This window comes from Hoplias malabaricus, chromosome 6 (assembly GCF_029633855.1).
Source record: "Hoplias malabaricus isolate fHopMal1 chromosome 6, fHopMal1.hap1, whole genome shotgun sequence".
Lineage (NCBI taxonomy): Eukaryota > Metazoa > Chordata > Actinopteri > Characiformes > Erythrinidae > Hoplias > Hoplias malabaricus.
This window is the reverse complement of record NC_089805.1, coordinates 24,138,574-24,160,360: the sequence shown is the minus strand read 5'-3', so window position 1 is coordinate 24,160,360 and position 21,787 is coordinate 24,138,574. Positions and strand designations below refer to the sequence as shown.

The window sequence follows — 21,787 nt, the reverse complement described above, 5'->3', positions numbered from 1 at the left end:
CTCCCCCATAGATAAAGGCGGCAGATCCGGGGGTTGAATGGAATTATAGTAAACTGAGACGCTGGTGCTGTCGTCCCGCCGCTTCTCGCGATCACTCAGGTTTGTTGACGGTGGAGCGGAGGGATGCCAGTGTTTCAGGATGCTCCTGTGTCTGTGTGTCCTTCTGGTTCTCTCCTTTTAGTTAAAGCTGTCATAGTCAGATCTGCCGGAGTCATTAGCCACACTCTGGAAATTTTCATATTTTCTACTTTACAAACACAAAACAGTTCATAACTAATTCCATCCCTTCACATCTTTCCGAGTAAACGACTGCCCACCTGTCTGTCTGGACACTGATGGATGACTGTCGAGATCCTCCTCCACACTTCAGATCAGCTGCCCACGCTCCTGCAACCATCAAGTGCCTTGAAGCTTCCCCTACACTGAAGTTCTCACGGACTCCTAACTATTATCACCAGTAGATTGACCAGAGGAGGATGGGTCACCCTTTGTGAGCCTTGGTTCCTCCCAAGGTTTCTTCCTCAGCTGGGGGAGTTTTTCCTTGCCACTGTCGCCCCTGGCTTGCTCACTTGAGGGTTTTACAATTTGTTTTTTACATTTCATGTCAAATCTTGTTTTACTGGAATTCTGTGAAGCCGCTTTGTGACAACATCAGTTGTGAAAAGTGCTTTATAAATAAATTTGATTTGATTTGATATATTGCCCTGCAGGACTGGCGTCCCCTCCAGGGTGTATTCCCGCCTTGCGCCCAATGATTCCAGGTAGGCTCTGGACCCACCGCGACCCTGAACTGGATAAGCGGTTACAGAAAATGAATGAATATCTAAATCTATATATATATTTTTTAAATATATCTATTTATATTTTCAATCTGGTTTCCAATTGCTGCACAATTATTCATTCATTCATTATCTGTAACCGCTTATCCAGTTTAGGGTCGCTGTGGGCTCAGGGCCTAGCTGGAACTGCTGCACAATTACCATTACCATTGAAATATTTGAAACTTTTGTTTTCAGTGGTATATTTTACAGTAAAATCTGGGCTCGTCCGGGATTTGAACCCGGGACCTCTCGCACCCAAAGCGAGAATCATACCCCTAGACCTTCTTTTAGATATGCCGCAACATGGCTCTCCACAGATTCGTGTGGAATCGGTGCCCCCTGTCGATGAATAACTGCTCTGTACAGAGAGACCGCTGTATTATACAGTACAGTGTTTGCCCATCACAGAATACAGGATTAATTAAAGATTGTAACAGACATTCATTTAACGCTTTTTCTTTATTTTTGTCTTAAAATTACAGACTCACTACACATTCTCCCCGTATACAACGTTCATTGCCAACTTTCTAATATCAAAATAAGTATAACACAGGGCCGGGGGACCAGTGTGCACTTGTAAATCCTTTTCGACTGTAATAAATCAGATAAAACATGTTTGTTGTCAGACATTAATTAAGCCAACTGCCATCAGGACTGTCAGCTTTTTGAACAATGACAAGGCAGAATCTGTCCATATATTTTGCAAATATGGTATCACCAGTTTAAAATAACTGTATTATTTTAAATTGTTTATTCCCAGGTAACAAAAGTATGTTGAAACAACGTTCATTGTTTTTTAAACGTCTTAATGGTTGAATCAGCGTTGATCTGTGACATTAAAATGTATTTATTTGTGCACTGATTTTATGTTGATTTAATATTGGTTCAACGTTGTGATTCATCCACAACACAAAACCAACATAAAATCAACCATTGCTTAGGAGTCTAGGCCTATTTTGGCCGTTTTTGCATACTTTTGATTTTGCTTCGATATCCTGCGTCAAATGTTTTCATGCCCGTGTTTGGTATCTTTATTTTAAGAACAACCTCAACTTTATGATCTGTCAGTTATTTTTTCTCTTTGGTCCACTTTTTCAGCATATTTGACCCTAAAACGGGAAAAAACCCCATAATATCGCAATTTTAAAAAATCATATTGTAATATAAATTACAAACATGTTAAATAGCATTTTAAGACTCTAAATATAATTATTATCTGTAAGCGCTTATCCAGTTCAGGGTCGCGGTGGGTCCAGAGCCTACCTGGAATCATTGGGCGCAAGGCGGTGCCAGTCCTTCACAGGGCAACACACACACGTTTTGAGTCACCAATCCACCGTGTGTTTTTGGACTGTGGGAGGAAACCCACGCGGACACGGGGAGAACACACCAACTCCTCACAGACAGGAGGACCCAGAGCGGGAATCGAACCCTCCACCTCCAGGTCCCTGGAGCTGTGTGACAGCGACACTACCTGCTGCACCATTATTATCTTTACAATCATAGTTAGTTACTTTACGTCGCAATCACTCTGACACTGAACTGTATGTGCCCTGCGGATCTTAAATCTTCATTTTCAACAAGGAAAAACAGCTCCAGTGTTATTCTGAGTTCAGATTTCACTTCATTTTTACCATTTACATTTATGCATTTGGCAACAAAATATAAAATCTGCCTTCCCGTGCTTCCCCCTCCCCGCCTTCTCTCTCTCACTCGCTCTGTCTATATTTCTCTCTCCGAGGAAATTCGTTCAGCCTGTAGATCAGAGAAAGCAGATTCCAGACTTTTTCCCGTTTCTTTATAAGAAGAAAAATGGCGAAGATATATTAAAACTGCATCACCAGTGCCCTCGAATTATGTGCACATTTACTCACGCGTAAGCATGTTATTTTTATACAAAACTTAAATTATTATATCTCCGCTTCTACTTGTCCTATCCACATGAAACAAACACTAAAGTGGAGCTCAAATTCTACAACAGCTTGAAGCTGGCACGTGATTTGATCACGCCGGCGTGATCGTTGACTACTAAGTTTATGAACATTGAATCAGTGCCAAGTGGCTTCTCTTAACAAAACTGCTGTAAAAAAGGCTCTGGTTATTTTCCAGAACTGTAAACAATATACAATTTTAATCTAACAACATACCTAAAACATTATAAGCTGCGATTGCACTACCCATAAAATAGAATGCTACAAACTGTCATACAGAAGTCAGAGTTATTTGTGATAATTCAAATATATAAAAACAAATAAGAAAAAAAAATACAGGTAGTATTAAAACTGAACATTTAATGTTTTCAAGACACTATAACTCCCAAAAACGCCCATAAGTAAAAGTAAAATAAAATTGTTAAGTTATATTTTACAAATATTTGCGATTGCCCCAAAAATGTGACTTACTCTCCTTCTGATATATATCCTGCTCAAAAATATAAAGGGAACATGTAAACAAAACAATGTAACAATGTCAGTCACACTTCTGTGAAATAAACCTGTCCAGTTAGGAAGCAACACTGATTGTGAATGAATTTCATCTGCGGTTGTGCAAATAGAACAGACAACAAGTAGAATTGTGAGGTAATTAGCAAGACAACCCCTATAAAGAAGTGGTTCTGCAGGTGGTGACCATTTCAGTCTCCTTTCTGGCTGATGCTTTGCTCACTTTTGCATTTTGTCAGTGCTCTCACCCGTAGCGGTAGCATAAGGCGGTGTCTACAGCCCACAGAAGTTGCTCAGGTAGTGCAACTCATCCTGGATAACACATCAAAGTGAGCTGTGGCAAGAAGGTTTGCTGTGTCTGTCAGCACAGTGTTCAGAGCATGGAGGAGATGCCAGGAGATAGGCCAGTACACCAGGAGACGTGGAGGGGGCCATAGGAGGGCAACAACCCAGCAGCAGGGCTGCTGCCTCCTCCTTTGTGCAAGGAGGAAAAAGTGGCCTGCAAAAGGACCTCCAGCAGGCCACTAATATCAATATTTCTGCACAGACTGTCAGAAACAGACTCCATGAGGGTGGTATGAGGGTCCGACATCCACAAGTGGGTCTTGTGCTCACAGCCCAACACCGTGCAGGGCGATGGGCATTTGCCAGAGAACACCAGGATGGGCAGATTCGCCATTGGTGCCCTGTGCTCTTCACGGATGAGAGCAGGTTCACACTGAGCACATGTGACAGACGTGACAGAGTCTGGAGATACTGTGGAGAATATTCTGCTGCCTGCAACATCCTCCAGCATGACCGGTTTGGCAGTGGGTCAATAATGGTGTGGGGAGGCATTTCTTTGGAGGCCCGCACAACCCTCTATGTGCTGGCCAGAGGTACCCTGACTGCCATTAGGAACCGGGATGAGATCCACAGATACACTGTTGTGTAGACCATATGCTGGTGCAGTGGGCCCTGGGTTCCTTCTGATGCATGACAATGCTAGGCCTCATGTGGCTGAAGTGTGTCAGCAGTTCCATGATGCTATGGACTGGCCTGCCCCTTCCCCAGACCTGAATCCAATCAAGCACATCTTGGACATCATATCTCTTCCATCCACCAACACACCACAGACTGTCCAGGCGTTGACTGATGCTTTAATCCAGGTATGGAAGGAATCCCTCAGAAGAACATCTGCTGCCTCATCAGGAGCATGCCCAGGTGTTGTAGGGAGGTGATACAGGCATGTGGAAGCCACACACACACTGAACCTCATTTTAACTTTGAATTTCCACTGAAGTTGGTTCAGCCTGTAATTTGATTTTCTACTTTTAAGATCTTGGGCCATAACAGCTAAAAAGAATGTGCCATAATCAACATATTTACACAGAAAAGTGTTCATCATTTCACAAAAACCTCTACGTATGCAAAAAAGTGAACATGCGGCTGCCATTTCCCTGCATTTACAAGACTTTACTGTCATATCTATCTTAAATATTTCGACTAGACAAGGCTGGTGTTACTGATTGATTTTCCCTTCCACCATAAATGTCATTTAGGAGGCAGATGTTATCCACATTTTTCATAGTCAAACATTTCGTTCCACTTTACATATGTCCATTTACAAATGGGTGTTATTCGTCAGGTTCTTGAATTCTCTGTTTCACTTTAAGAGCTATTTTAAAACGTTTTGAAGCAACTGTTATTCCCCTTTGTCTATTTTTAATCACACAAACCAGTTGTATTATTCACCCAAATATTCACAATTTTCGTATTCAAGCATTTAATTCCCTCTTAAATGGGTCAGTTTATTTACTTTGTTCTCCAGCTTCTTATTTACTCATTTCCACCTTAGACAACTATGTTTTGAAACACTTATTTCCCATTTTATCTATTTAAAACACATGACCAAGTGCACATCATGTCACTAAAATATCTAGAGAAACATTTATATTTGCTGTGTACTACCAAGCTTGATTTCTCCATTCCACCTTAAAAAGGTGAATATGCGAGGCTTTTCAAACACAAATCTTACTCCTTTATTTGTTTAAAGCACACCATGGAGAATTACACATGAATCTGCATCAATTTCTTTAAAACAAACAATGGTACTTACACTTTTCAATAATGTTGTTATTCACCTTCTTCGTATAAAACACAAAACACAGTCCTGACACTTTTCGCTATGCCTCACTTTCTTTTCTTTATATAAAACACACAGCCTATGGTGTTTACTCCTTTTAATCTATGTACAGGTCCTGGTCATAAAATTAGAATATCATGAAAAAGTTGATTAATTTCAGTATTTCCATTCAAAACATGAAACTTATATATTATACTCATTCATTACACACAGACTGATATATTTCTTCTTTTAATTTGATGATTATAACTGACTACTAATGAAAACCCCATATTCCGTCTCTCAGAAAATTAGAATAGTTTTTAAAAGGTTCAATATTGAAGACACCTGGTGCCACACTCTAATCAGCTAATTAACTCAAAACACCTGCAAAGGCCTTTAGGACCACCACCTATTTATTTCAGAAATGATTTGCTGTTACGTGTACAGGAGAATAGCTCTGGCTCCGTTCTGTAGTATATATGTAATACATTTAAGATATTAACTGGAATTATGACTAGTCAGAACAAAAGGCAAGCTATCTCTAATTTACTTTTTGACTAGTCATAATTTAATTGTAGATATCTAAAATGTAAGTTTAAGATAGTCAATAATTAATTATAATTATATATCTTGAATTGGAGCTTTCATTGAACTCAGTAGTAAATTTGACATCTTTTACACTAGTCAAAATCTAATTAAATATATCTCAAATTATTTCACCTAGACAAAATATAATTAGAATTAATCATAAATTAATTGCAGGTATCTTTAATGAAAATCCAGTCGCATGATTTAATATTAAAACATCTTTACACATATAAAAAACAATTGAAAACAAACCAAAACAGGAAGTGGCGTCCCTGTTCAAATCAAACCCAGATTTACGCATGTTTTACTGTCCCTCCCCAACCAAAGCTGTCTAGAACTGGGCCTGGCAGTAACAGCAGCAGCTTCCCCAGGCAAAAAGTGTGCCCATGTTTCATTATATTGTTATAAAGCCCCCAAAAAACAGGTCTAACATGGTAAATTATTAACATTTCTCTTTGTTTCATTGGGTAGTCAGTTGATACAAATTGTGGCACCTTGAAAGTGGTGGATACTTTGTAGTATACTGGCTGATTGATCTAGAGATCCAAGTGTTCTGAGAAATGTATCAATGTCCCACTGAACGGCTCTGCGTATGCTCAGACCCACAAATTTGAAAGTTTTCGTGTGTTTGTCATGATAAAAACTATAGCTTGTTTGGCTATGCATATCTTCTGTTTGTACTTTTGTTGGGAGCATTTCCTGATACACATTTTTTAACCTATTGAATATCCTAATGTTTTATTTAGGGGGCTGTAATTATAAAAGTACACTATGGTAGCACATTTCAGCAAGGTAGCACAAATCGAACACCAGAATCTAATTCTAGACGAGCCCTGAATTTATATATATATATATATATATATATGGCATGTGTGGGAGAGGAGTACTGGAGCTACCACTTACAAGTTTAGTTGAGGAATTTAAATGCACAAAGGTGTGTAATGAGATGATTTTGTCAGGATCGAAGAATGCAGTGGTTAAAACAGCAGCGCCAGTTATAAAAAAAAAAAAAAAAAAGCGGGAAAGAAGTGGAACCAACGAGTGGCAGTGCAGGTAGCCAGGAGCTCATTAGAGCTAAGGGATGTGCTTGGCCAAGTGTAATGCAGAAGAGCGGGCCTTGTGTCAGGTGATACATGGAAATCTTTTAGTAAGGCCACATCACCAGAGAGAAGGCAAATGATGACTAGATTTATTCACGATCAGGAAGAGGAGGCATGGTGCACAACAGCAGCATCACAGGCAAAACAAGGCCAATCTCTTCGCTGATAGAATTTAGAGAAGTGGAAGATCACTTGACAAGAACTGTGGGCAATGGAGGCAAGTCGTATTAAATTTTTGCTTGGAGCAACTTATGAAGTCCTCTAACTACATTAGCAACTTACTACGTCCTCTAATGGATTGGCATAGGATATTTTACATCTTATCTTGTGTAAAATAATATCTCAAGCAAATAATATCAGTAAGCTAGGATTGTGTAATGACTCAGAGAAAATAGTTTTATCATGACAAACACAATAAATTGTCAAAACACCAGGACTGCTAGATCAATCATCCAGTATGCTACATGTTGCAGACTGGATTTTTAAGGCTCTTAGGCTCTTTACGCTCAATGTCAAAGTTTCCTCCACTTTCAATGTGCCACAATTTGTTTCAGCTGACTGCACAAAAACAAAGAGAAGGGTTCATTCTAAAGCGGTCTCTCTGTACAGAGCAGTTATTCACCAAGTGAGGGCGCTGATCCCACACGAATCCGTGAAGAGCTACATCTGAACCAGTTCAGTGCGGGACGTGGCACTTCTAAAATGTATCTACTGTATTTTAAAACTTGTCTTCGGCTCGTTGGTCTAGGGGTATGATTCTCGCTTAGGGTGCGAGAGGTCCCGGGTTCAAATCCCGGACGAGCCCTGATTTTACTTTCCAAAGCCACACATGAGTATTTCAGTCACTCTAACTGTACAAGAATAGAAAACCTGCAGCTGCAAGAGGAAACACTGACTTACAGACTACTGTTTAAATGTTACCTCTGCCCTTTCACGCTCTGATTAAGCAAGAAAGAAGATAAAATGCGACGTGAGTAAAAAGCAACTCGGTGCATTATGATGATTTGCTTCACTGTCTCAGTCTTAGGTGCTTTTATTTTATTTTATTTTTTGCCCCAGAGCCAATTCACTCAGTGGGGTGCAAACATGTGTGGTCTTTAATAAATGCATTAAATAATATATATTTACTATACAGTTGTGGTTTGTAGCTCCAATAGTATCTCTCAATTGAACTCTACTGAATCCTACTGCCACGTCCATCTGTGATCTACATTTTCCTCATGGTTATTATGACTCGAGCGCCATCTCTCGGTGAAAAAACTTTTGTTCAAAAGAGTTTTCAGAATCCTACAGAAGTTGACGGTTCCAGTCTTGAGGAATCCGTTCGTCTTTTCTTTCTCTAGCACACTTGATTCGGCTGACCTGGTATTTACATTAGTATGAATCATTAGAAAAGTTATTTTGGACAATATAAGGTGTGGGTGTAAGGACTGGTCCATCCTGTTGATGAAGGGCGTAGTGATTTTAAGGTTAAATCTTACTGTAAAGGTTACAGCTTACTGTATCCTGTCCTTGTTTTCATATTGAGTATACAGGTCTAGCTAGCTATGTTTTGATTGATTTAATGCATTCAGTAATAAACCTTAGAAAATGTAACTATGTTTTATTATTTTGTGTCTAGAAAAGCAACTATAATGAAGGATTAAGAAAGTTGTGAACGCAGTGGAAGGACAGATTTGTCACTTAATCCACTAAGGCCAATGTATTTTTATTTGAATACAAGAATGCACTGAGCAGTCCATTTTTCCATATTCCATTTTCTGGCTGGGGCACAGTGCTATGTATCAGATACATACCGGGTTACAGTATCATATGTGTATGGACCTTAATCATCAAAGCTGCATTAAATAAACACAGATTTCACCATGTTGACATAATTGCCTGATTCATGAAAATGATGTATATGAAAACAAGCTGAGATTTGGGTTCAGTTAATGAATCAGTTTCAGTGTGAATTCAACCTCAAGCTCCTATTTATATATTTACTGAAATATTTGAAACTTTGATTTCAGTGGTGTATTTTATAACAAAATTAGGGCTCGTCCGGGATTTGAACCCGGGACCTCTCGCACCCTAAGCGAGAATCATACCCCTAGACCAACGAGCCAACCACAAACCTAAAACTCCAGTAGATGGTTTTTTAGAAGTGCCACGTCCCGCACTGACCTGTAGATTTGCCACAGATTCGTGTACGATTACGCCCTCTGTCGGTGAATAACGGCTCTGCACAACTTTATTCTACACTACAGTGTTTGCCCATCTCAAAATAGAGGACTTTCGCTGTAGTGTAGAGAATTAACATTTATCTTTGTTTCTTTGGGTTGAGTGTGAATTTCTTTGGGTTATATATTATATATATACTGCTTTAACCACTGGATCCTTCCTGACAAAATCATCTCACGACTCACCTTTGCGCATTTAAATTCCTCAGCTAAACTTGTGAGTGGGAGCTCCAGTACCCCCCTCCCATACTATATATATATATATATATATATATATATATATATATATGGATTGGCTTCTCAAAAGTGTCTGTAGGTGTGAGTGTGTGTCGCCCTGTGAAGGACTAGCACACCTTCCAGGGTGTTCTCAGTGATTCCAGGTAGGCTCTGAACCCACCACAACCCTGATTTGGATAATTGTTACAGGACTTCAACCCACAACCTCCAGGACCCTGGAGCTGTGTGACTGCAACACTATCTGCTGCGCCCTTGCAATAATAATAATAATAATAATAATAGTGATAGTGGCATCAATCTGGGGCCACAATAACAGTGCTGGAAGCATAGTGTTGCTAATCCGCATCCATTTCTACTTGAGTGTAATTGATGGTGGTGGATAACGGTGAGGGTCCGAGGCTGGCAGCAGTGGATACAGGTGAGCAGCTGGTCTGGTGTGGACCACTGGAGAACCCAGAATACAATCTTCCATCAGTGGGCCATCATTCTTGGAAAGCTGTAAAGAGAACCAATTCCTTTAGTTGAGTGCAATAGTTGTCTGGCTGATGCTTTCACATTGTGAACTACCAGGCTGTCCTCTATTTCTGGTCTGACTTCCTTGCAATCTGACTTCCCCAGCGAAAGATATTGCCTCTTTTAGAGGAACAATAATATAACATATGAATTAGCAGTGGGATTATAATAGTTGCTATAGGATAGTGCAATTGTTAGAATAGACAAATAACCCTTGTAAAATTAATTATATACTTGTTAGTTTGCTGGAAATTCCAGAAAAAGCCAGTTAACCATCAGAAATTAGTTCACACATTTTCACAAGTCTCAGTGATACACCATAGTTTACCGCAGGGCCCATGACAATGGTCCTTAAATAATCAGACCATGCTTCTTGCTTTCCTTTGAACATTACCACACATTCTTACTCCTCTCCCCTGTCCAGACAATACTGCTTCTATACCAAACACTACCACCCTCGGTCCACGTCATTGACAAAACCTGGCTATATCTTTGAGATTGGAATCAGTTGTTGTTGGTCCATTTTTTAAAGCAGCAACGTATATCAGCTATTTCTCAGATGTTTCAATGACCTGAAGACTCACATATGTGTATCAGTAGTTTCAGTATTGAGTTTTCATTTCTGTCATGCTCTGTGAAATATTCATTTATGGTTATAGAAAGTAAAACCAGGGCTCGTCCGGGATTTGAACCCGGGACCTCTCGCACCCTAAGCGAGAATCATACCCCTAGACCAACGAGCCGGCCAATTATTTACTGTGGACGTAGTTCAGGAGAAGTTTTCAGATCTGCCACGTCCTGCACTGATCTTCTAAAACTCATCCTCAGATTCGTGCGACATGAGCGCCATCTATGGGTGACTGTACACCTCCACGCAGATTGCTGGTCTTCCCATTGCTGAGGACTTCGAAGCCTTTTCCTTGTCAAATCACAACTGATTCAAGTATATATAAACCTAGACTACTTCCCCAATTAATCCAGACGCAAATGCACCTCATCAGTAAAACCACACATTTACAGAATGACACGCAAGAATTACAGCAGGGGTTAGTAGAAGACAGAGATACAAGGTACTAATGGAGCTTTTCCACTGCATGGGGCCTACTCTAATCTACTCTAATCGACTCAGCATGGCCCTTTTGCTTTTTCACAAATCTGGGACCTGGACCCTGGAACCCGGTAGGTTTTCAGTCCCATTCAGCCCCTAATATAGAGACGTCCCTGATTCTGAGTCGACATATTTTTTATTCCATCATTCAGTCTTGTGAAGGAGTGTTGTATGGAATGTATTGCATCAAATGACAAACCTTTTGTAGAGAAAATTTGGCAAGATCTAAAAAGAAAATGTAAATGAATTAAATCCAGCATACTGGATGAAACCTTAATGTAATAGTTTACATTTCAAGGATGATACACGTATTTTTGTGTGTCCAAGTATAGCCATGTTAATTATTTCCAACAGCCACAAGTGAACTACATGTGTCTCCTGAGTGTTTAGTTGTGAGACCTCAGTCAGTCTGGATCGGTAGGAACACCTCCAGCACCATCACACTGAACACTGGAGCCCCCAAGGGCTGCGTGCTCAGTCCACTGCTGTTCACACTGCTGACCCATGACTGTGCAGCGATGCACAGCTCAAATCATATCATCAAGTTCGCTGATGGCACGAATGTGGTGGGTCTCATCAGTAAGAACGAAGAGTCAGCATACAGAGAGGAGGTGCAGCGGCTAACTGACTGGTGTGAAGTCAACAATCTGTATCTGAACGTGGCCAAAACCAAAGAGATGGTTGTAGACTTCAGAAAAACAAGGGGTGAGCACTCGCCGCTGAACATCGACAACTCTGCTGTGGAGATTGTCAAGAATACCAAATTCCTTGGTGTTCACCTAGCGGATGATCTCACCTGGTCCACTAACACCAGTAACATCAAAAAGAAAGCCCAGCAACGCCTCTACTTTCTGCGAAGGCTGAAGAAGGCTCATCTCCCCCCTCCAATTCTCACCACTTTCTACAGAGGAGTCATCGAGAGCATCATGACCAGCTGCATCACTCTCTGGTTTGGAAACTGCACTGTGGCAGATCGCAAGTCCCTCCAGCGGATCGTGAGGACAGCTGAGAAGATTATCGGTGTGTCTCTTCCCTCCATTACAGACATCTACACCACTCACTGCACCCGCAAAGCATTCGGCATTGTGGGAGATCACACACACACCCTTCACACACACTCCTCAACCTACTGCCGTCTGGAAAAAGGTATCGAAGCATTCGAGCCCTCACATCCAGACTCCGTAACAGCTTCTTCCCACATGCTATCAGACTCCTAAACACCTAGAGACTGAGACTGGACTGAAGAAGCACACACACACACACACACACACACACTGACTCTCTCCCTCAACCCGTACTTATGGTTTGTATTGTCTTGTATTGCATTGTATTGTATTGTACTGTATGGACATTGTTTTGTATTTTCTTAGCCATATCTTTAAGTGTATGCACTGTTTTATGTTGCACTAGCTTTGTACTAGTTGCACTTTAATGTTGTGTATTGTTTTATGTTCTATGTCTTTTGCACTTTAATGTGTGTGCACTGTTTCATGTTTGCACTAGCTTTCGACTAGTTGCACTTTAATGTTGTGTATTGTCTTATGTAGCACCTTGGTCCTGGAGGAACGTTATTTTGTTTCACTGTGTACTGTAAACACTGTATACAGCTGAAATGACAATAAACTTCTTGAACTTGAACTTGAACTTGTAGTCCAGATTTATTAAATTTCACTTTTGGGCGTGTGGTGCCGCCCTGGTTGGTGGAACAGATGCATAATAAAAACACTAAGGTGCTTGTACTAACTTCATCATTTTGGTAATTTGTATTTATCAGTCTTTCTTAATCCACGCCATTAATCCTCAATTTCAATTGTTCTGTATAATCCAGTTAATACAGAGCTGAATATTCGGGAGTTGACCTGTATCAGGTTCAATTTATAGGTAACAGCGTGTTAATTATTTTCAGGATTTCATTTGTGTATAGTTACAGTCACTGAAATATTCATTTGTGGTTATGGAAAGTAAAACCAGGGCTCGTCTGGGATTTGAACCCGGGACCTCTCGCACCCTAAGCGAGAATCATACCCCTAGACCAACGAGCCGGCCAATTATTTACTGTGGACGTAGTTCAGGAGAAGTTTTCAGATCTGCCACGTCCTGCACTGATCTTCTAAAACTCATCCTCAGATTCGTGCGACATGAGCGCCATCTATGGGTGACTGTACACCTCCACGCAGATTGCTGGTCTTCCCATTGCTGAGGACTTCGAAGCCTTTTCCTTGTCAAATCACAACTGATTCAAGTATATATAAACCTAGACTACTTCCCCAATTAATCCAGACGCAAATGCACCTCATCAGTAAAACCACACATTTACAGAATGACACGCAAGAATTACAGCAGGGGTTAGTAGAAGACAGAGATACAAGGTACTAATGGAGCTTTTCCACTGCATGGGGCCTACTCTAATCTACTCTAATCGACTCAGCATGGCCCTTTTGCTTTTTCACAAATCTGGGACCTGGACCCTGGAACCCGGTAGGTTTTCAGTCCCATTCAGCCCCTAATATAGAGACGTCCCTGATTCTGAGTCGACATATTTTTTATTCCATCATTCAGTCTTGTGAAGGAGTGTTGTATGGAATGTATTGCATCAAATGACAAACCTTTTGTAGAGAAAATTTGGCAAGATCTAAAAAGAAAATGTAAATGAATTAAATCCAGCATACTGGATGAAACCTTAATGTAATAGTTTACATTTCAAGGATGATACACGTATTTTTGTGTGTCCAAGTATAGCCATGTTAATTATTTCCAACAGCCACAAGTGAACTACATGTGTCTCCTGAGTGTTTAGTTGTGAGACCTCAGTCAGTCTGGATCGGTAGGAACACCTCCAGCACCATCACACTGAACACTGGAGCCCCCAAGGGCTGCGTGCTCAGTCCACTGCTGTTCACACTGCTGACCCATGACTGTGCAGCGATGCACAGCTCAAATCATATCATCAAGTTCGCTGATGGCACGAATGTGGTGGGTCTCATCAGTAAGAACGAAGAGTCAGCATACAGAGAGGAGGTGCAGCGGCTAACTGACTGGTGTGAAGTCAACAATCTGTATCTGAACGTGGCCAAAACCAAAGAGATGGTTGTAGACTTCAGAAAAACAAGGGGTGAGCACTCGCCGCTGAACATCGACAACTCTGCTGTGGAGATTGTCAAGAATACCAAATTCCTTGGTGTTCACCTAGCGGATGATCTCACCTGGTCCACTAACACCAGTAACATCAAAAAGAAAGCCCAGCAACGCCTCTACTTTCTGCGAAGGCTGAAGAAGGCTCATCTCCCCCCTCCAATTCTCACCACTTTCTACAGAGGAGTCATCGAGAGCATCATGACCAGCTGCATCACTCTCTGGTTTGGAAACTGCACTGTGGCAGATCGCAAGTCCCTCCAGCGGATCGTGAGGACAGCTGAGAAGATTATCGGTGTGTCTCTTCCCTCCATTACAGACATCTACACCACTCACTGCACCCGCAAAGCATTCGGCATTGTGGGAGATCACACACACACCCTTCACACACACTCCTCAACCTACTGCCGTCTGGAAAAAGGTATCGAAGCATTCGAGCCCTCACATCCAGACTCCGTAACAGCTTCTTCCCACATGCTATCAGACTCCTAAACACCTAGAGACTGAGACTGGACTGAAGAAGCACACACACACACACACACACACACACTGACTCTCTCCCTCAACCCGTACTTATGGTTTGTATTGTCTTGTATTGCATTTTATTGTATTGTACTGTATGGACATTGTTTTGTATTTTCTTAGCCATATCTTTAAGTGTATGCACTGTTTTATGTTGCACTAGCTTTGTACTAGTTGCACTTTAATGTTGTGTATTGTTTTATGTTCTATGTCTTTTGCACTTTAATGTGTGTGCACTGTTTCATGTTTGCACTAGCTTTCGACTAGTTGCACTTTAATGTTGTGTATTGTCTTATGTAGCACCTTGGTCCTGGAGGAACGTTATTTTGTTTCACTGTGTACTGTAAACACTGTATACAGCTGAAATGACAATAAACTTCTTGAACTTGAACTTGAACTTGTAGTCCAGATTTATTAAATTTCACTTTTGGGCGTGTGGTGCCGCCCTGGTTGGTGGAACAGATGCATAATAAAAACACTAAGGTGCTTGTACTAACTTCATCATTTTGGTAATTTGTATTTATCAGTCTTTCTTAATCCACGCCATTAATCCTCAATTTCAATTGTTCTGTATAATCCAGTTAATACAGAGCTGAATATTCGGGAGTTGACCTGTATCAGGTTCAATTTATAGGTAACAGCGTGTTAATTATTTTCAGGATTTCATTTGTGTATAGTTACAGTCACTGAAATATTCATTTGTGGTTATGGAAAGTAAAACCAGGGCTCGTCTGGGATTTGAACCCGGGACCTCTCGCACCCTAAGCGAGAATCATACCCCTAGACCAACGAGCCGGCCAATTATTTACTGTGGACGTAGTTCAGGAGAAGTTTTCAGATCTGCCACGTCCTGCACTGATCTTCTAAAACTCATCCTCAGATTCGTGCGACATGAGCGCCATCTATGGGTGACTGTACACCTCCACGCAGATTGCTGGTCTTCCCATTGCTGAGGACTTCGAAGCCTTTTCCTTGTCAAATCACAACTGATTCAAGTCATTGCAGGTCATTACCAAGTCAGTTCTATGTCACGGGTGGGCTATTATTTATTTATTTATTATTTATTTTATTTTTATATATTTTATTTTATTTTAATTTTTATTTTTATTTAGTAAATGTTAAATTCTTTATAATATAGTCAACTTCTTTTTTCCAAGCCACTTGTCCAAACTCAAACACAATAAACACGACATCAGATTTCACATCAAATCAAATCAAATCAAATCAAATCAAATCAAATCAAATTTATTTGTATAGCGCCTTTTACAACTGACGTTGTCACAAAGCAGCTTCACAGTTTCAAAACAGAACATTTAAATCAAAGCCCAATGCAAGCAAGCCAAAGGTGACAGTGGCAAGGAAAAACTCCCTCGAGGCTGGAGGAAAAAACCTTGGGAGGAACCAAAACTCACAAAGGGGACCCATCCTCCTCTGATCAAACTATAGATTGAATTTTAAATGATCACCAGTGAAGTGTCATTATGCTACATAATAATAATAATAATAATAAGGTGAGCAACTGGTCTGGTCTGGTCTGGTCTGCAGGAGAATCCAGCAAACAATCTTCCATCAGTGGGCCACCATTCTCTCAGAAAACAGTAAAACAGTAAAGGGGAAGCAGTTAGTTTAGTTGAGTGCAGCAGAGAATAAGAGCATGTGAATATTTTCTTTAGTGTAGTGACGGATCTGACTATAACAGACTGGGAGGAGGGAAACCAGAAGGAGCTCAGGCAAAGACATCATTTCGTTCCAAGCAAGAGAAATTGTGAGCACATCATCTCCATGTCCATGAGTTCCTGAAATGGCAACCTTAAACTAGACAGAGGTTAGTTGCCAAAGGCTAAACTGAACAAGTGTGTTTTGAGCCTAGACTTAAACATAGTGACTGTGTCTGCATCCCGAACACTAGCTGGAAGATTGTTCCAGAGCTGAGGGGCTTTGTAGGAGAAGGCTTCCCCCCCCGCTGAAGTCTTATGAATTCTGGGTACTAGTAAGAGGCCGGCGCCCTGAGATCTGAATAATCTTGGTGGTTCATAGTGTGTGATGAGGTCTTGCAAGTATTCAGGGGCGAGACCATGTAAGGATTTATACGCGAGTAAAAGAATTTTGTAATCAATACGGAATTTAACTGGAAGCCAGTGAAGGGCCGATAATACTGGGCTGATATGATCAAATTTTCTAGTTTTAGTGAGGACCCTGGCTGCAGCATTTTGAATTAACTGGAGTTTACTCAAGTTTCTGCTGGAGCATCCTGATAAAAGTGCATTGCAATAATCTAATCTTGATGTAATAAAAGCGTGAACTAATTTTTCCACATCTGGGAGGGATAAGGAATTTCTTAACTTAGCGAGGTTCCGAAGATGTAGGAAAGCTGTTCTTGTAATGTTACCTATATGCTGATCAAATGATAGATCTGAATCAATTATAACACCCAGATTTTTAGCTGATGAGCTCGGGAGAACAGGGAAGTCAAAATTATGTATTAAGTCTGATACCTTATTTATAACAGGTTTTGGACCTAGAAGGAGAACCTCGGTTTTGTCGCTGTTTAGCAGAAGGAAATTGTATGACATCCAATGCTTCAATTCTTTAACACAGTCCTCCATTTTCTTTAGTGTTGGTTTGTCATCTGGTTTGGCTGATATGTATAACTGTGTGTCATCTGCATAACTGTGGAAGGTAATGCCATGCCTGCTAATAACTCTGCCCAGTGGCAGCATGTATAATATGAATAGTAAAGGTCCTAAAATGGAGCCTTGGGGAACTCCAAATTTCATTTTTGTATGAGTAGAAGAAACATTATTTACGTTTACAAACTGATAGCGATTTGTGAGATAAGACTTAAACCATGATAGAGCTGTTCCTGTTATTCCAACCATGTCTTTTAATTTTTCTAGCAGAATAGTATGATCAAATGTATCGAAAGCTGCACTGAGGTCTAGTAGAACTAGCATGGATACGCAGCCTCGATCAGAGGCGAGAAGAAGGTCGTTTGTTATCTTAACTAAAGCTGTTTCGGTGCTATGGTGTGGCCTAAAACCAGATTGAAATTTTTCATATATGTTATTCTTATGCAAGTATGACCTAAGTTGTTGGGCCACAACTTTTTCTAAGATCTTAGATATGAAGGGAAGGTTAGAGATGGGTCTGTAATTGGATAGTACACTAGGATCAAGATTCGGTTTTTTGATCAGGGGTTTAATAACTGCTAGTTTAAATGCTTTGGGTATGTGACCTAGTCTAAGGGATGAATTTATGATTGTTAAAATGGGATTGATTATGACTGGTAATACTTCTTTAAATAGTTTTGTTGGTATTGCATCATTTTGTTGGTATTGCATCAATTTCACATTGAGTCATATTGAGTCAATTAACATTTCTAAAAATCTTAAATATTAAATCTTAAATAATTCTGGCATACAAGCTGCTACCCTAATAACAAAATTTTGGATCTTTTTTTGTTTAATTTACAAACATTTGCACACAGCATGACGGAAATGAAAACTCAATACTGAAACTACTGATACACATATGTGAGTATTCAAGTCATAGACCTGAATAGATTAGAGTAGATTAGAGTAGGCCCCATGCAGTGGAAAAGCTCCATTAGTACCTTGTATCTCTGTCTTCTACTAACCCCTGCTGTAATTCTTGCGTGTCATTCTGTAAATGTGTGGTTTTACTGATGAGGTGCATTTGCGTCTGGATTAATTGGGGAAGTAGTCTAGGTTTATATATACTTGAATCAGTTGTGATTTGACAAGGAAAAGGCTTCGAAGTCCTCAGCAATGGGAAGACCAGCAATCTGCGTGGAGGTGTACAGTCACCCATAGATGGCGCTCATGTCGCACGAATCTGAGGATGAGTTTTAGAAGATCAGTGCAGGACGTGGCAGATCTGAAAACTTCTCCTGAACTACGTCCACAGTAAATAATTGGCCGGCTCGTTGGTCTAGGGGTATGATTCTCGCTTAGGGTGCGAGAGGTCCCGGGTTCAAATCCCGGACGAGCCCTGGTTTTACTTTCCATAACCACAAATGAATATTTCAGTGACTGTAACTATACACAAATGAAATCCTGAAAATAATTAACACGCTGTTACCTATAAATTGAACCTGATACAGGTCAACTCCCGAATATTCAGCTCTGTATTAACTGGATTATACAGAACAATTGAAATTGAGGATTAATGGCGTGGATTAAGAAAGACTGATAAATACAAATTACCAAAATGATGAAGTTAGTACAAGCACCTTAGTGTTTTTATTATGCATCTGTTCCACCAACCAGGGCGGCACCACATGCCCAAAAGTGAAATTTAATAAATCTGGACTACAAGTTCAAGTTCAAGAAGTTTATTGTCATTTCAGCTGTATACAGTGTTTACAGTACACAGTGAAACAAAATAGCGTTCCTCCAGGACCAAGGTGCTACATAAGACAATACACAACATTAAAGTGCAACTAGTCGAAAGCTAGTGCAAACATGAAACAGTGCACACACATTAAAGTGCAAAAGACATAGAACATAAAACAATACACAACATTAAAGTGCAACTAGTACAAAGCTAGTGCAACATAAAACAGTGCATACACTTAAAGATATGGCTAAGAAAATACAAAACAATGTCCATACAGTACAATACAATACAATGCAATACAAGACAATACAAACCATAAGTACGGGTTGAGGGAGAGAGTCAGTGTGTGTGTGTGTGTGTGTGTGTGTGCTTCTTCAGTCCAGTCTCAGTCTCTAGGTGTTTAGGAGTCTGATAGCATGTGGGAAGAAGCTGTTACGGAGTCTGGATGTGAGGGCTCGAATGCTTCGATACCTTTTTCCAGACGGCAGTAGGTTGAGGAGTGTGTGTGAAGGGTGTGTGTGTGATCTCCCACAATGCCGAATGCTTTGCGGGTGCAGTGAGTGGTGTAGATGTCTGTAATGGAGGGAAGAGACACACCGATAATCTTCTCAGCTGTCCTCACGATCCGCTGGAGGGACTTGCGATCTGCCACAGTGCAGTTTCCAAACCAGAGAGTGATGCAGCTGGTCATGATGCTCTCGATGACTCCTCTGTAGAAAGTGGTGAGAATTGGAGGGGGGAGATGAGCCTTCTTCAGCCTTCGCAGAAAGTAGAGGCGTTGCTGGGCTTTCTTTTTGATGTTACTGGTGTTAGTGGACCAGGTGAGATCATCCGCTAGGTGAACACCAAGGAATTTGGTATTCTTGACAATCTCCACAGCAGAGTTGTCGATGTTCAGCGGCGAGTGCTCACCCCTTGTTTTTCTGAAGTCTACAACCATCTCTTTGGTTTTGGCCACGTTCAGATACAGATTGTTGACTTCACACCAGTCAGTTAGCCGCTGCACCTCCTCTCTGTATGCTGACTCTTCGTTCTTACTGATGAGACCCACCACATTCGTGCCATCAGCGAACTTGATGATATGATTTGAGCTGTGCATCGCTGCACAGTCATGGGTCAGCAGTGTGAACAGCAGTGGACTGAGCACGCAGCCCTTGGGGGCTCCAGTGTTCAGTGTGATGGTGCTGGAGGTGTTCCTACCGATCCGGACTGACTGAGGTCTCACAACTAAACACTCAGGAGACACATGTAGTTCACTTGTGGCTGTTGGAAATAATTAACATGGCTATACTTGGACACACAAAAATACGTGTATCATCCTTGAAATGTAAACTATTACATTAAGGTTTCATCCAGTATGCTGGATTTAATTCATTTACATTTTCTTTTTAGATCTTGCCAAATTTTCTCTACAAAAGGTTTGTCATTTGATGCAATACATTCCATACAACACTCCTTCACAAGACTGAATGATGGAATAAAAAATATGTCGACTCAGAATCAGGGACGTCTCTATATTAGGGGCTGAATGGGACTGAAAACCTACCGGGTTCCAGGGTCCAGGTCCCAGATTTGTGAAAAAGCAAAAGGGCCATGCTGAGTCGATTAGAGTAGATTAGAGTAGGCCCCATGCAGTGGAAAAGCTCCATTAGTACCTTGTATCTCTGTCTTCTACTAACCCCTGCTGTAATTCTTGCGTGTCATTCTGTAAATGTGTGGTTTTACTGATGAGGTGCATTTGCGTCTGGATTAATTGGGGAAGTAGTCTAGGTTTATATATACTTGAATCAGTTGTGATTTGACAAGGAAAAGGCTTCGAAGTCCTCAGCAATGGGAAGACCAGCAATCTGCGTGGAGGTGTACAGTCACCCATAGATGGCGCTCATGTCGCACGAATCTGAGGATGAGTTTTAGAAGATCAGTGCAGGACGTGGCAGATCTGAAAACTTCTCCTGAACTACGTCCACAGTAAATAATTGGCCGGCTCGTTGGTCTAGGGGTATGATTCTCGCTTAGGGTGCGAGAGGTCCCGGGTTCAAATCCCGGACGAGCCCTGGTTTTACTTTCTATAACCATAAATGAATATTTCACAGAGCATGACAGAAATGAAAACTCAATACTGAAACTACTGATATATGTGAGTCTTCAGGTCATTGAAATAGCTGATATACGTTGCTGCTTTAAAAAATGGACCAACAACAACTGATTCCAATCTCAAAGATATAGCCAGGTTTTGTCAATGACGTGGACCGAGGGTGGTAGTGTTTGGTATAGAAGCAGTATTGTCTGGACAGGGGAGAGGAGTAAGAATGTGTGGTAATGTTCAAAGGAAAGCAAGAAGCATGGTCTGATTATTTAAGGACCATTGTCATGGGCCCTGCGGTAAACTATGGTGTATCACTGAGACTTGTGAAAATGTGTGGCCTAATTTCTGATGGTTAACTGGCTTTTTCTGGAATTTCCAGTAAACTAACAAGTATATAATTAATTTTACAAGGGTTATTTGTCTATTCTAACAATTGCACTATCCTATAGCAACTATTATAATCCCACTGCTAATTCATATGTTATATTATTGTTCCTCTAAAAGAGGCAATATCTTTCGCTGGGGAAGTCAGATTGCAAGGAAGTCAGACC

The 21,787-nt window shown here is 40.8% G+C and overlaps 7 non-coding genes across 7 annotated transcripts; 3 read left to right on the top strand and 4 right to left on the bottom strand.

The window, feature by feature from the left end:
- Window positions 1-7,790: 7,790 nt before the first annotated feature.
- Window positions 7,791-7,862, top strand: trnap-agg (transfer RNA proline (anticodon AGG)). Its single transcript has one exon. It is a non-coding gene; the product is annotated as a tRNA-Pro (tRNA).
- Window positions 7,863-9,092: 1,230 nt separating this feature from the next.
- trnap-agg (transfer RNA proline (anticodon AGG)) lies at window positions 9,093-9,164 on the bottom strand. The gene has a single exon. It is a non-coding gene; the product is annotated as a tRNA-Pro (tRNA).
- A 1,536-nt stretch (window positions 9,165-10,700) lies between these two features.
- On the bottom strand, window positions 10,701-10,772 carry trnap-agg (transfer RNA proline (anticodon AGG)). Its single transcript has one exon. It is a non-coding gene; the product is annotated as a tRNA-Pro (tRNA).
- Window positions 10,773-13,107: 2,335 nt separating this feature from the next.
- Window positions 13,108-13,179, bottom strand: trnap-agg (transfer RNA proline (anticodon AGG)). Its single transcript has one exon. It is a non-coding gene; the product is annotated as a tRNA-Pro (tRNA).
- A 2,335-nt stretch (window positions 13,180-15,514) lies between these two features.
- On the bottom strand, window positions 15,515-15,586 carry trnap-agg (transfer RNA proline (anticodon AGG)). Its single transcript has one exon. It is a non-coding gene; the product is annotated as a tRNA-Pro (tRNA).
- A 3,145-nt stretch (window positions 15,587-18,731) lies between these two features.
- Window positions 18,732-18,803, top strand: trnap-agg (transfer RNA proline (anticodon AGG)). The gene has a single exon. It is a non-coding gene; the product is annotated as a tRNA-Pro (tRNA).
- Window positions 18,804-21,132: 2,329 nt separating this feature from the next.
- On the top strand, window positions 21,133-21,204 carry trnap-agg (transfer RNA proline (anticodon AGG)). The gene has a single exon. It is a non-coding gene; the product is annotated as a tRNA-Pro (tRNA).
- Window positions 21,205-21,787: the final 583 nt, after the last annotated feature.